We start from the raw sequence: 16,998 nt of genomic DNA on the forward strand, positions 1-16,998 counted from the left end.
ACAATGAGGATTAAGACTGTGAACGCCCCGTGGGACAACCTGACCGCCTTGTAACCTCCCCAGCGCTTAGAACAGTGATTTGCACATAGTAAGCACTTAATAAATGCCATCATTATTATTATTACAAGTCGGCAACATATGTCTCAAGATCGGCTACGTGGATAGTACTGATTTCTCCATTATTTCTGGCTATTTCATCTTGTTTGTTATATTTACTACCAAATATTCCAATAGGGTTGGAGTGTTTGAGGTCCATACTGTGCCCAACTAGCCTGGTGTTAGCAAACTCAGCCAAGTTCCTTCATCGGAACCCATTTTAGGCCAGCATGGAGTTCATTCACTGGTTCATTCATGATCCATCACGCCACAAATATTGCAACCTTGTGACATACATATTTTCCTATTTCTTGGCACGGTCTGCCATATTTTTGGCCTTAGATTTACACTTCTTGAACTTGGTTTTTGACATACTTCTGTATTTTGTTGCTAAAATGCTTAGTGAAATGTTTTTTAGCCCGTGGGGTTTCAAAGATGTGAATGTGTACACACACACACACACACACACACACACACACACACACACACACACACACACACACACACACCCCCCCCCCCCCCCCCCCCCCGATTCCTTCATTTGACTGGCTTGAAATGTGACTTAACTCTATATTCAGAGATAAATGCATAATTTTCTCATGGGACATATGCAGTTTCATGTTTGATAACTTCTTGAAGTATTGCCAATGTGGATTATTTCAAGACTTGTAGCTCCATAGAAAAACATGGGTGCATATATGAAAAGAGAAATATGTAATCATGGATATTCAGGGATTAATATCTAGATATGACAGTGTTTGGAAGGTAGAGTGTACTTTAAATTTTGTAAATGGAAAAATCCACTTCATTCTACTTCCCTCAACACATAAGTAATTGCAACTAAACTTTTAGTGTCGAGCTTTTGCTTTTGAAAATCAATTATTCTTTTATTGCATCTCACTCTTTATACATAGGAGGTTGCAACCCTTACCCAACATCTGTTTCTTTTTACTGTAAGATCCAGTTACTAGTGAACAGAAAGATCTCCCAACGTCTGTCATTTTTGAGAACAGAGTATTCATAAAATTTAAATTGATTCCTGCAAATATAGGAGAAAGTAGCACAATACCAGAAACCTTTTTTTTTAAGAAAAAACCCATATCTAAAAGCAGTAGCTTGTGCAAAACTGATGTAGAGAGAATATTTTCTCAGGTGTGTAAAGATCCTTCACGAAGTCAGGGCAAAGTCTAAGATTCAACAGCAGGTGTGACAGTGGGTTGGGGGGGGTAAAAAAAAATATGGTCCAGCTTAAGAACCCAACAATTTTCTAAAATATTCTTAGGGCTCTGATGAAAAATCAGCACATTTAATAGGACAGAAGTAGAATTTTCGGGAGGCTCAAACACTGATAGAAATAAGAGAAGAAGCCTGGCTCAGGGGAAAAAGCACCGGCTTTGGAGTCAGAGGTCATGGGTTCAAATCCCGGCTCTGCCAGTTGTCGCCTGTGTGACTTTGGGCAAGTCATTTAACTTCTCGGGGCCTCAGTTCCCTCATCTGTAAAATGGGGAGTAAGACTGAGCCCCCTGTGGGACAAACTGATCATCCTGTAACCTCCCCAGCGCTTAGAACAGTGCTTTGCAAGTAATAAGTGTTAATAAATGCCATCATCCTCATTATTATTATTATTATTACTAAACGATTGGGAAAGTACAATACAACAATAAACAGACACAACATTTAGTACATATTTACTATTCTTTTTATTTTGTTAATGTGCATAGAGCTTTAATTCTATCTGTTCTGACGATTTTGACACCTGTCTATATGTTTTATTTTGTTGTCTGTCTTCGTTGTCTAGACTGTGAGCCCGTTGTTGGGTAGGGTCCGTCTCTTTATGTTGCCGACTTCTACTTCCCAAGTGCTTACGACAGTGCTCTGCTCACAGTAAGTGCTCAATAAATATGATTGAATGAATGAATCCCCTTCCCACAATGAGCTTACAGTCTAGGGGGGGAGACAGACAAAAATACATATGAATTACAGATATGTACATGGGCTGGGAGGGGGGGAAGAACAAAGGGAGCAAATCAGGGTGGCCCAGAAGGGAGTGGGAGAAGAAGAAAGTGGGAGCCTAGTTTAGGAAGGCCTCTTAGGGGAGATGTCCTTTCAGTAAGGCTTCGAAGAGCGAGGAGAGTCTTTGTCTGTCAGATTGGAGGAGGAAGGGCCTTCCAGACTAGAGGGAGGACATGGGCCAGTGGTCGGCGATGAGACAGGTGAGACCGTGGCACAGTGAGAAGGTGAGCACTAAAGGAGCGAAGTGTGAGCACTGGCTTGTACAAGGGGAGTAGAGAAGTGAGGTAAGAGGAGGCAGAGAGGTCTAACACTTTAAAGCCAATGGTGAGGAGCTTTTGTTTGATGGGGAGGTGAATGGGCAACCGCTGGGGGTTTTTGAGGAGCAGTGTGACATGTCCTGAGTCTTTTTGTAGATAAAAGGATCAGGGCAGCAGAGTGAAGTATGGACTAGAGGCGAGAGAGACAGGAGGCTGGGAGGTCAGCAAGGAGGCCGATACAGTAATCCAGACAGGAAAGGGTGAGTGATTGTATTGCTGTGGTAGCAGTTTGGATGGAGAGGAAAGGCTGGATTTTAGTCATGCTGTGAAGGTGGGTCTGACAGGATTTAGTGATGGATTCATTCATTCAATCGTATTTATTGAGCACTTACTGTGTGCAAAGCATCGTACTAAGCACTTGGGAAGTACAAGTTGGCAACATAGAGAGCCGGTCCCTACCCGATTGAATATATGGGTTGAATGAGAGAGAGGAGTCAAGGATAACGCCAAGGTTGCAGGCTTGTGAGACTGGCAGGATGGTTAGGGAAGCAGCGTGGCTCAGTGGAAAGGGCAGGGACTTTGGAGTCAGAGGTCAGGGGTTCAAATCCTGGCTCCTCCAGTTGTCAGCTGTGTGACTTTGGGCAAGTCGCTTAACTTCTCTGGACCTCATTTCCCTCATCTGTAAAATGGGGATTAAGACCGTGAGCCCCCCGTGGGACAACCTGATCACCTTGTAACTTCCCCAGCACTTAGAACAGTGCTTTGCACATAGTAAGTGCTTAATAAATGCCATTATTATTATTATTATTACAGTGATGAGGAGGACAGGGTTTGGGTGGGAAGATAAGGAGTTCAGTTTTGGAGATGTTAAGCTTGAAGTGACAGGAGGACATCCAAGTAGACACGTCTTGAAGGCAAGAGGAAATGCAAGATGGCAGAGCTGGAGAGAAATTGAGGCTGGAGGTGTAGATTTGGATATTCTCTGCATAGAGGTGTTAGCTGTAGGTATGGGAACATGAGAAGCAGCATGGGCTAGTGGATAAAACACAGGCTGGGAATCAAAAGGACCTGGGTTCTAAGCCCAGCTCTGCCAGTTGTCTGCAGTGTGACCTTGGGCAAGTGACTTATCTTCTCTGTGCATCAGTTATTTCATCTACAAAATGGGGACTAAAACTGCAAACCCTTTGACTAGCTTGTATGTACCCCAGCCCTTAGAACAGTTCTTGTCACGTAGTAAGTGCCTTACAAACACCACTTTCGGAGGCTGGGAGGAAGAAAAGAGTTTTTCTTGGGTAGGATTCTGCACTTTTGAACATTGTACAGTTAAGGCTGGAGAAGAAAGGCTTGTGATTCTTCTGTAGAAACAGAATCTGATTTACCATTAGGTTCATCCAGGGAGTAAAAAGTCTGTTTCTACCCCCAGCACTATCTTTGTGTATGCTTGCTTATCTCTCACTTATATATTTATCTACGCATTCAGTTCTTTGTTTCTTCCTGATGTGTTCTCACAGGGTCCTGCTTCATTCTCCTTGTTTTTCTGTCTCTCACTGTCGGTAAATTGCTTTTTGTCTGATTCCCGCTTTTGGATTGTCAGCTTCCTGAGGACAGGGAATGTGTGTTTCTTCACCACTTTCCAAGCACTTAGTAGAGGGCCTTGTGCCCAGTGGATGCTCATTAAATGCCATCTTTACTACTACTACTTCCTACTTTTGTATCCCTACAGGAGCTTAATACAGGGCCTGGTGTTTGATAGGCATTTGATAATTTGATATAGCAGGTGGGTAGTCCTATGATGCCCAGCTCAGGAGAGGAATAACGAAAATGGCTTTCTCTCCTGGGTGTACTGAGATGCCATTGGATCTAGGTCAATCTGTCAATCATATTGAGCGCTTCCTGGGTGCAGAACACTGTACTAAGCGCTTGGGAGAGTACAACGCAACCGACACATTCTATGCCCACAAAGAGCTTACCATCTAGAGGTGGTCACCGCCTCTGAAAATCCATGAAAATTGTTGCTTTCATTTAAGATTTGCTTTTCTTCATTAGGTCATTAAGCACTATTTGCCATCTTCGGATGAATGTACCAATAAATTTGTCTACCTCAGTGCTTGAAACAGTGCTTGGCACCTAGCAAGTACGTGGCAGATTCCACAGTGATCATTCTTATTATGAGGCATGATTATAGATCATCTGCATGAGCCTTAGCAAACTTAATGCAAGAATGCAGTGGTTGAATGTGGAAAAATGCTTGGTGAATGCTTTAAATTCTATAAAGACTGGAACTAATAAAAACTTTTGCGTATACATCTGTGCATATAAACACATTCTTTCTCTCTCTTTCACACACACACACACACACACACACACACACACACACAGAGTAGCTAGACCCTTTTCTCAGTCTTTGACAGGGAAAAATGTTAAATGCATTTTCACTTTAACGTGTGATATGTAGCTGGGAGTAATTTCAGACAAGACATAACTTTGTCGAAACACCGTGGTCTTTGAGTTTGTGTAATCATGCTTTTTCACACTTTCTGGTAATGGTGTTATTGGCTAATGACTCCCATATGTTCTTCCCAGCTAAACAAAATCAAATCTGCCCCAACTGGTTATGTTTGCATCGACTGTATGCATGTCACTTGTTTCTTCAACTTAACTGGCAAACCCTCCTCACAGCTCTTCAGACTTCCTTCCACTCCTGGCACTCAGATTCTCCCCCTGGCATCTCTTTTGATTTTCGCAGTAAACACACCTGGCTACCGATATCATTTGCTGTGCATGTAGGTCTGTGGAAAAGGCAGTGAGAGAGCTTCTAAGCGGTGATAAGAAAGTTTAACTTCAAAGGGCAGGGAATGTGACTTTGTTTATTGCTGTATTTTACTCTCCCGAGTGCTTCGTACAGTCCCTCGCACACAGTAAGCACTCAATAAATACGATTGAATGAATAGGATAACTTTCTTTTGGATTGATTTAAAGCTTGTGAGGTCTTGTAATCAAAGCTTTCCATGGACTGACCAAAGTGTGTTTTTCTCCTCAAACTGCCTCATTCTCTAGCTCACACCCTTTGTTTGAGTCAAGGGGCCATCTTAAAGCCACCCAATCTTGGTTCTTTCTCCCACTGGTTAAGTTGCACCCTTAAAACGTGTTTGTACATATTTATCACTCTATTTATTTTACTTGTACATTTCTATTCTATTTATTTTATTTTGTTAGTATGTTTGGTTTTGTTCTCTGTCTCCCCCTTTTAGACTGTGAGCCCACTGTTGGGTAGGGACTGTCTCTATATGTTGCCAATTTGTACTTCCCAAGTGCTTAGTACAGTGCTCTGCACATAGTAAGCGCTCAATAAATACGATTGATTGATTGATTTGCTCCTATTTCCCAAGAAGCCGCCTTCTCCGCATAGCCTTCTGTCCCTGGCTCTGGCCCTCCTTCAAGCCTGCCAGCTTAGTCCATGATTCTCAATTTGTTATTGTAATTTACAGTTCACGGTCTGTGTTCTTCTTATAAGCTTTTGATGCAGTGCTTTACGCTCAATAAGTGCTCAGTAAATATGATTTATTACAATAAAACATGATAAGATGGGGGAATGTGCGGAGCCTTGTATATCTAAATACGTGTATAAAATATTCTTACATGCCAACATGCATGCATATGCATCCCATTTCAAGCAGTGGAAAAAACACATTGAACATGCACGGAATGAAATGAGGGTCACCCCATAATACAATTTAGATATCGGCCGTGGCTAGTATTCCTTCATGAAGCACTAAAACGCAATACTCTGAACTTCAAGGGAGATCAATAAATACGTATTGATTAACTTCTTAAATCTCATCAGGGGATGGAGGCAGACATAGGAAATTTAGTACGTTTCCCCTAGACATAACTCTTCTGGGTCACATAGCTCTGCCACTGAATCTGGTTTAATTGTGGTAAGCTTAGAATATAGACAGAAATACAAAATTCCTTGCAATTAATTTTAAGGGATTACAAGGAGCTTGAGGAGGCCAAGAGTTTTTTTGCGGTCCAATTTTCAAAGGCATGCATGAAAGATTTAGAAGTTTTCACTGCTTCAGGAGAGAGCTTTCAACTGAATCCTCAGTAAGACTTATCTTAATGTTATTAGTTCCCGGATGGCTTTCTTGACTTCCTGTTAATCACTCAGATTTTTAATATGCGTGCAAAATGGACTTTGAACAACTAGTCAATGCCTTCTCTGAATACACAACTTGCCTGCAGTGGACCTCACACACATCCTACTGGAATCAGCTTGCTGCTTCTATTAATTCTGACTTCAGAGAGTCCTCTCAGAGGCTAATGCCACCACGCAAATCAACAGGGATGAAATGTACTTTGCACAAAGAAAACTCCGACTCTAAATTTCAAACGACTTCAGCTAAGACCTTCTCATTAGCTCAATTGGACGGTTTTATTAGAAACCATCACTCCGACTTTAACGTGCTCTCATTGCTCTCCTTTTTATCAAAGAGTTAATAAAAAATATTTAACACTTCTAACATTCAGTATCTTGCCAAATCCTGCCACTACTTCCTACATAAAATATGCTGGGTTTATACAGACTTTACTGATGTCTATTTTAATGGCCTAATAATAATAATGATGGCGTTTGTTAAGCGCTTACTGTGATGGGATAGATTAAAAACGTAATCGGGTCCCACATGGGGCTCATATTCTAAGCAGGAGGGAGCACAGGTTTTGACCCCCATTTTGCAGATGTGGGAATTGAGGCAAAGAAAAGCTAAGTGACTTACCCAAGTTCACACAACAAGTAAGCTGTGGAGCAGGCATTAGAACCCAGATCCTCCGATTCCCAGGCCCATACTCTTTTTCCATTAGGCCACACTGCTTCCTTTAATCAATTTAAGTGACCAGCAGAATGTTTAAGATATTTTAGTCCATCCTTCCATATTATAAAAAAAAATAAGAGTTCTTTTTCTTTGAAGAGAAATCAGATTTCCAATTGGACCCTGGCTTACATGATTATTTGACCACATCTGTTTAGAACAATTAGACTTTTGAGTAGTTAACCAGGGATTTTGTACATCAACTTTTATTTGAAAACCAGATTCAATCAATGTCTATCACTGTTCACTGAAATGACAAAATGAGGTGTCTGAAGGTTTTTTTCTTTGGGAATGGCTGAATAATAATAATTGTGGTTTTTTTAAGCACTTACATTGTGCCAAGCACTGTATTAAGTGCTGGGGTAAATATAAGTTATTGATGTTATTGTTTTGTATTGTTTGTCTCCCCCCTTCTAGACTGTGAGCCCGTTGTTGGGTAGGGATTGTCTCTATCTGTTGCTGAAATGTATTTTCCAAGCGCTTAGTACAGTGCTCTACATGCAGTAAGCGCTCAATAAATACGATTGAATGAATGAATAAAATAATCAGAGCCCACATGGGACTCACAGTATAAGTAGGAGGAAGAACAGGGATTGAATCCCCAATTTGCAGAAGAGGGAACTGAGACCCTAAGAAATGAAGTGACTTGCCCAAGGTCACAAAGCAGACACGTGGCAGAGCTGGGGTTAGAACCCAGATTCTCTGGCTCCCAGGCCCGTCCTCTTTCCACTAAGCCATGCTGCTACTTACAAGGTCAAAAAGGATACTTTTAAGAGGGAATTCAAGACTATGAGTAATTGGACAATATTTTAGGCCTAAATATAATCTCAGTTGATTTTTGGAAAGGCTAGTGAATACAGTGCATTATAAGGTTGATTGCTTTTCAGCTTTATTCCCTCTTGTATGTACTGTTTTGCACACTTTTTTTCCCCACTTCTTATATCCTGCTAATCTTATAATAATAATAATATAATAATAATGGTATTAAGCACTTACTGTGTGCTTTGCACATAGTTCTAAGCGCTGGGGAGGTTACAAGGTGATCAGGTTGTCCCATTGGGGGCTCACTGTCTTCATCCTCGTTTTACAGATGAGGTAACTGAGGCACAGAGAAGTCAAGTGACTTACCCAAAGTCACACAGCTGACAATTGGCAGAGTGGGATTTGAACCCATGACCTCTGACTCCAAAGCCCGTGCTCTTTCCACTGAGCCATGCTGCTTCTCTAGACTCTAAGCTCCTCTAGACTGTAAATTGTGGACAGGGAATGTGTCTAGTAACACTGTTATTTTCCTCTCCCAAATGCTTAATAATAATAATAATAATAATAATAATAATAGCATTTGTTAAGCACTTCCTATGTGTGAAGCCCTGTTCTAAGTGCTGGGGGCGGGGGGGGGGTACAAGATGATCAGGTTGTCCCAGATGGGGCTCACAGTTTTAATCCCCATTTTACGATGAGGTAACTGAGACACAGAGAAGTGAAGTGACTTGCCCAAAATCACACAGCTGACAAGTGGCAGAGCAGGGATTAGAACCCATGACCTCTGACTCCCAAGCCCATGCTCTTTCCACTGAGCCACAGTGCTCTGCATAGATGAATCATCTCAGGCATCCCCCCCACCCGCTCAGCAGGTTCTTTCTTCAATTTCTAAGTAAACAGTTGCAGAATCTTTGGAATATTTTTTCTCAAAATGTGGAAACTCTCCTTAAAGGGAAGAGGTGCCCCAAATTCAATCAATTGTATTTATTGAGCACCCACTTAGCCATTGGCTAGTAAGAAGCAACGTGGCCCAGTGGATAGAGCACGGGCCTGGGAGACAGAAAGACCTGGTTTCCAATTCTGACTCCGCCACTTGCCTGCTGGGTGGCCTTGGGTAAGTCACTTAGCTTCTCTGTGCCTCATTTACTTCAGCTATAAAACGGGGATTAAGATTTTGCGTCCCATGTGGGATCGGGACTGTGCTCAACCTGATTTACTTATATTCATGGGATATATGGGAGCACCAGAAGCGCTTAAAACAGTGCTGTACTTCCCAAGTGCTTAGTACAGTGCTCTAAACACAGTAAACGCTCAATAAATACAATTGATTGATTGTCTAGCCTATAATAAGCACTGAACAGATGCCACAGTGATTATTTTTGTTACTGCCAGTATCGTTTTTCTAAAGAAATGCTTAATCCGCTTCTCCCGTCTCCTCAAACTTTCAAAGACCGCTCATCCACCTATGTATCCAACAGAATTTCCTTATCATTGGCTTTGTCACTCAGCTAGCTCTCACTTCTGCCCTTACCTCATTGATTTTCTACTAAAACCCAGCCCACACACTTCGCTCCTCTAATATTCATTCAATCGTATTTATTGAGCGCTTACTGTGTGCAGAGCACTGTCCTAAGCGCTTGGGAAGTACAAGTCGACAACATATAGAGACGGTCCCCACCCAACAACGGGCTCGCAGTCTAGAAGGGGGAGACGGACAACAAAACAGAACATGTGGACAGGTGTCAAGTCGTCAGAACAAACAGAATTAAAGCTGGATGCACAGCATTAACAAAATAGAATAGTAAATATGGACAAGTAAAATAAATAGAGTAATAAATCTGTACAAATGTATATACTGGTGCTGTGGGGAGGGGAAGGAGGTAGGACGGGGAGATGGGGAGGAGAAATGGAGAAAGGGGGCTCACCTACTCACTGAACCTCCAGCTTTTTTCTATTTTATTGCCAACCGCTTGCCCACGTCCTCCCTCTGGCCTGGAACTTCCTCCCATTTCATATACGAAACAGCATCTCTCGTCACCTTCAAAGCCCTTAAACCCTTGATATTCACCCCATCCCCTCAGCCTCACAACACTTGCTAGTGGGTAGAGCACGGGCCTGGACGTTAGAAGGACCTGGGATCTAATCCTGACTCGGCCACATCTACTGTGTGACTTTGGGCAAGTTACTTCACTTCTCTGGGCCTCGGTTACCTTATCTGTAAAATCAATCGTATTTATTGAGCGCTTACTGTGTGCAGAGCACTGTACTAAGCGCAAAATGGGGATTAAGAGTGTGAGCCCCACGTGGGACAGGGGTTGTGTCCAACCTGATGGACTTGAGGTCTCATGGAGGAGGTGGGATTTCACAAAAGGACTTGGAAAATGGGCTGTGGTGGATTTGAAGAGAGAAAAGGATCTAGGACAGGTGGATGCATTTCATAAAATAAAATAAAAAAGTCCATAACCAAAATTTATATGATCTTGGCTGTGGATTGTGGATGGCTGTTAATTGATCCATTTAGTCATTTAGGACTCTATTGATTTCACATAAAGGCACCACAACATTTGAGCAGTGGGCAATTTTTGGTAGGTAGAATGATCTATAGGTAGGAAAAGGGATAGGGATGTAATATAACTTGCCTAGGGTCAACTCTGTGGGAGAGCTTATCCTGCTATTTTGATTTAATTTCCCCTCCTGCATTCCTTAGGCCTTGACCAGTCTTCTGCACTTAGATATCACTGAACAAATATGCATGGTGATGATGAAATACTGCTGATCCACTCAAGAAGAAAAGCAGGGTCTGTGTCCAACCCTATTTATCTTAAATCTATCACAGCACTTAAGACAGTGCTTGGTACATAGATCATTATTATTACTATTGATACATTAAACAGGACTTTCTAAAGTGATGATGCAAATTGATAGCATCCTTAAATGAAGTGGAGGAGGCTCTGCACTATACCATTTCCTTTGGGCTTTAATACAAGGACCAATCTTGCCCCTTCACTGACCAATGCCCAGTTCAAACTTCAGAGAGGACTTAGATCCTTTTGTTCTCATCCGTTCATTTTCCATTTCACAAGATCATTTCCTTTAAAAAATATTCCCCTAATATAATTTCAGTGAATTTAACAAAATGTCATCCCAATGCAATTCATCTACCTATGGCTCAGAAAAGACTTTGGATAAGCAAAGCAAAATTCATCCTAGGAGAAGGATTCCTCAGGTCAGTCCACAGAAACAAATAGTGCTTTTAAAACCAATGAATACTTCTTCCTGATGCATCCAATTCTCGTGTTGCCCGACTTTCCTCTCTGGAGGTAGGTTTGGCAACTTGGATAAGAATATAGATTTCCTTGGGCCTTTAAGTGGAGCGATAAATGCCCAATGCAAGATGGAGGACAATGGAGTCTCTTGTTGAGAACAATGGACGAACTTCATGTTAGCTGCAAAGACTTCAGGGGGAAACTTATGTGAGGCAATTGTATTATCCTCTATTTGCCCAAGTGCGTAGTAAGCACTCTGCCTGAAGTAACTGCTCAGATATCATTGATAATATTTGTTAATATTTGTTAAGCACTTACTATGAGCCAAGCACTGTTCTCTGATGACTTACACCACTCTACTCATTGACTCTGTTTCCTTTCATTTCATATTCCCATTGGGGCATCGTATGTTCTCACCCTTTGTGCAGCAGTACCCTTAAATGACCTCCTAGTTTGCTATTCTTAAGAGGGTCTAACTTACTACAAGGAAATAATTTAGTAGTACATATTAAGTATATATTAAGCACCTACTATGTACAGAGCATAGTACTCAAAATTGGGAATGAACACACGAGAGGTGTGTCACGGTGTCTTCAAATCAGCCAGTCTGCTCTCCTGGCTTGTGTGATTTCCTTTTCAGTTTCCCATTCTGTAACTGCCAGGCTACCTTGGTTTTATGGGATTGTCCCGAAAGGGTGAGCGACTTGATTTAAATCACCACCCTCTGGAACCGGCCTACGTAAATAGGAGGCAGTATTCTCTATTGGGGCCTTGGCTATATTAAATTCTGTTTTAATTTCTGGGCCACTCCTGGCTTAAATTCTCATTAATTGGGAAGCAGCGTGGCTCAGTGGAAAGAGCACGGGACTTGGAGTGAGAGATCAGGGGTTCAAATACTGGTTCTGCCAGTTGTCATCTGTGTGACTTCTGTGGGCCTCAGTTACCTCATCTGTAAAATGGGGATTAAGACTGTGAGCCCCATGTGGGACAACCTGATTACCTTGTACCTCCCTAGCGCTAACAGTGCTTTGCACATAGTAAGCGCTTAATAAATGCCATTATTATTATTATTATTATTATTACTATTACTATTATTAAAAAGATGGTTTGGAGAAATAGGAAATAGTGCTAGATTTGAAAATTGCGGGGATTTTTCTTTCTGTTCTCACCTAGTGTCAGTGAAATGTTCACTTCATGGCTGAGTCCTTATTTTAGCTTTCTCTGACTTTTTTACTGCCCCGAATTAGGCTTTTTATTCTTGACTTATATCTCAGGGAGTTGAGAGCGATGCGTAATAACATTTTAAAATTACCTGATCCTGAGAGAGAACATTTTCTCTTAGTAATGTACAGTAACAAAGGTAAATCCCTTTAATTTTGGTGCCAGAACATGGCATTTCAAAATTAGTTCTCTTCTCTCCAAGGTGCACAAAATGTCAGAGGCAAGATGGATCCGCCACGTTTTCCATATTAATTTAAATATTTATTTAAGAAAAATATCCTTTCAATTTTACTTCCTAAGTTCTATTTCCACCTTCCAGACAATAAAATTAGATTGCCACAGCGGTTTGTGGTTTCCATTTATTTATTTGTTGTCCCTTTGCGACACATATTTTCATTTTTATTTTTCAGTCAGGGGACTGAATCCAGAAATCCCCTCATGCTGACTAGCTCATGAAAACACGGCTCAATCCAACACTCATTTTATTAAAATTCCAATAGAACCCATAGCTGTTTCAGAAGGGAAAAATGCAGTCCTGACCGGAGTTATCTACATAAGCAGCTTCATGTTGTCTTGGGGATCGATGCTTCAGTGCTAACGAGGGGAAAAAAATGGTAACCGAGTGCCATATTCCCTTTATAATGCTTCATAGATAGCAGTGACTGAAGAGCCAATTAAAATGCACGCTGGCCAATTCGGTATTACTTTAGCCGCAACTGATCAAGTGTGAATGGAAAGTTGTGGGCTGCTGGTTAATTTAATAGTTTCTTCCTTGGTGGGTTTAATAATTGCTTGTGGTAATGGATCTACTGTAATGTTAGCACTTAGATGCAATGTAACACAATCTTCTTAACCCCTGGTGGCAGCCATCAGTTAAAGAAACGAAAGCCGGAAAATGCATTTAGCTTCCTTGGAGCTCTGGCTCATCTGGCTCCCAGGAGAAGGGAATAGAGAATTATGGACAACACTTCCACTGAAATATTCGCCGCGTGCCATCGATGTCTGCGCGGTCATTTCTCTGGTGTTCAGAGAAACTCCACAACTCGGGGATGAGGAAGTGAGGGTCAGTGGAAAGAGGAAGGGTGGTGGAACGCAGAGGGCCTGTTTTCTAATCCCAACTCAGCCAACTACTTACTGTGTGACCTTGAACAAGTCACTTAATCCCCCTGGACCTCGTCTCCTCAACTGCGATGATGATGTGCATCTAGCTTTATATGATGTGCCTCTAGCTTTATTTCTATTTATTCTGATGACACCCGTCCACGTGTTTTGCTTTGTTGCCTGTCTCCCCCTTCTAGACTGTGAGCCCGTTGTTGGGCAGGGACCATCTCTATATGTTGCCAACTTGTACTTCCCAAGCGCTTAGTACAGTGCTCTGTACACGGCGCTCAATAAATACGATTGAATGAATGAATGCAAAATGGGGATTCAGTACCTGTTCTCCGTCCTACTTAGATCGTGAGCCCCATGTGGGACCTGATTATTTCGTATCTACCCCATGTTTAGTGCAGTACTTGGCACAGAGTAAGTACTTAATAACACAACTATTTCATTAGCTTTAGTATTATTATTCACTTTATCATTATTACTTTTATTATGAATAAGCATTTGGGGATGATCAGGAGTGAGGTGAGGCTCAGGCCTTTGACATGACTAGGAATTACCTTCATGAATAGGGGAAGAGGAGTTTGATATCGGTCATTTCACAGGTAGGGATAGGATTGTCAACTTTTTTTTTTATGGTGCTTTAGTGCTTCCCTACTATGTGACAAGCCCAGTTCTAAGTGCTGGGGTAGATACAAGACACTCAGATTGGACACAATCCCTGTTTTTAAATTGGGATCCCAATCAAAGTAGGAGTAGGATTCAATCCCCATTTTTACAGATGAGAAACAGAAGTTAAGACTTGCCCAAGGTCACACAGCAAGCAAGTTATGGATCTGGGATTAGAACTCAAGCCCTCTGATTCCCAGGCCAGTGCTCTTTCCACCGTTGTGTAGAGGGAAGGTTTTCACTCCTCTCCTATATACCAGGCTATTTAGCATGTAGAAGTTGTAAAATAGTAATGGCATTTTTGAGCCTCTACTGAGTGTAATGCACTGTACTAAATACTTGGGAAAGTACAACAGAAACAAAACAAATATTCCTTGCCCTCAAATGGTGTAGAATATAATCACTTTGTTCCCTTCCTTTTAAAACAACTTAAGACTCAGTTATTTAGGAAGCTTGCTTTAGTTTAGAAGAGAAACAGCATGACTTTAGTGAATAGAGCTTGTGCCTGGGAGTCAGAAAACTTTGTTTGCCTTGTCACCTTGGGCAAGTCATTTAACTTCGCTGCACCTCAGGTATCTTATCTGTGAAATGGGAATTAAGACTGTGGGCCCCATGTGGGACATGCACTGTGTCCACCCAGGTTACCTTGAATGTACCCCAGGGCTTAGAAGAGTGTCTGGCACCTCCTTAGTGCTTAACAAATACTACTGGGGGGGAAAAAAAGGCAGAGATATATCCTCTTACACCTAAACAGTCAATTACGTACTGTCCCAGGAAAGTCATGCAAGTTTGTTTAATATCAGATGTATTATTTAGAAGGGGAGATCCTTGTGAGGCTATAAGGTATTACTGGGAGGGGAAATTTAGGAGTTTTAATACTACATCGCTAACTATTAATAGCAGTTCCTCCATGCACCTTATTGCTACTGTTGGATGTAGGGCCTTGGGACAAATAAATCATTTATTTAATGGTGCTTTATGTTCATGTATGCTAGTTCTTTCTTTGTGCCCAGACTCGTTCTCGTACATCACATCTACTCTAAATGATTTTTAATGAGGTTAGTTGGTTCCAATTAAAAATTGGGGGGAAGGAATAAAAGGATCAATAACTGATAATTTTGGTTCAAAAAGGAGAATGCTTTTAAGACAAATCACCAAAGTGAAAGGAAGCAGCGTGGCTCGGTGGAAAGAGCACGGGCTTTGGAGTCAGAGGTTATGGGTTCAAATCCTGATCCTCCAACTGTCAGCTGTGTGCCTTCGGGCAAGTCACTTAACTTCTCTGTGCCTCAGTTACCCCATATGTAAAATGGGGATTAAGACTGTGAGCCCCCCGTGGGACAACCTGATCACCTTGTAACCTCCCCAGCGCTTAGAACAGTGCTTTGCACATAGTAAGTACTTAATAAATGCCATTATTACTATCACAATACTTGAGCTCTCGTTCAGTATTTTCTTTTATCTATGGCCCACTGAGGAATTGCTTTAGGATCTCAAAAATACCACCATCATCAACATGTTCTAGAAAAATGTTCCTGACTACATATTCCTGTCAGCAGTTGACTGAGATTTAGAGAACTCCTCTGTTGTTCTGGCTAATTTATGAGGAACATCCTAATCTGTATTCCCTTCATTCTGTCTCAGGTATGACTCTCTTAAGTCATGAGGTGTTTTGGAAGTTGAGGAATAGGTCCATATAAAAAACTCATAGAATATAAAGAATGAAATATAAAGGTCTTGGAAAAAGTCTCCCAAACTGAAAATGTTTGAACCATACAAGCACATCAGTGAATGGGATGCTATTTATTTAGTTATTTAAATGATTGTATTCATGGTAGAAACCATTTAATTACTTCCTATAATTTGGGACAGAAGACATTTGAAAGATTTTCTTTATATTATAAATCTATGAATGTATATGTACATTTTAGGCTTCAAAAAGGAAATGCATTGAGGGATGAAATGCATTGAAATCTACTAGAATAGGACTTTTACTACTTTAATTACAGGGAGAGAAACCATAATTGAAGTTTCGAATGGTGTTTTATTTCAAGAGGATCACAAAGAGAGATTTATCTGTGGAATTGCGGACAATGGATAGTAAATTCTCCCATCACTGTGACTGAGTGTTTGCATGATCAGAAATAACCACTTGCTATAAATGGCCTGGCTCTTTAAGGGTAACTTAGTTTATCCAAATCGCTGGGTTAATATGAAGACAAAGCCCAGCTTCAGTCTACAAATAGAATGGAACAAACAGTGGGTAACAGTTATAGAGAAAACTGTACTAATATTGGGTAATTCAGAATATCATTTTCGATGGATTACCAAATCAAGTGAATTATGCAATAAATGGCAATCAAATTAAAACAATCTTTTATACATGAAATATGAACATTGGAATCAAAGTCTTCCAATGTCTTCTAGACATTGAAAGTCTTCTAGACTGTGAGCCTGCTGTTGGGTAGGGACCATCTCTATATGTTGCCAACTTGTGCTTCCCAAGCTCTTAGTACAGTGCTCTGCACACAGTAAGTGCTCAGTAAATATGATTGAATGAATGAATGAATCAAAATTCAAATTGCCATAAAAAAACTAAGCAACTTGGATAGCTCAAGATGAGAAAAATAACTTTCTGTAAGAATGAGTAGAAATAAAAGGAGGGTGTTTTTGTTTTTTGTTTGGTTTTTCCTCTTCATTTTGGGTCTGTCTGCCCACACTAGAGTGGAAGCTCCTTGAAGG

The sequence above is a fragment of the Tachyglossus aculeatus genome, chromosome 17 (genome assembly GCF_015852505.1).
Source record: "Tachyglossus aculeatus isolate mTacAcu1 chromosome 17, mTacAcu1.pri, whole genome shotgun sequence".
Taxonomy (NCBI): Eukaryota; Metazoa; Chordata; class Mammalia; order Monotremata; family Tachyglossidae; genus Tachyglossus; species Tachyglossus aculeatus.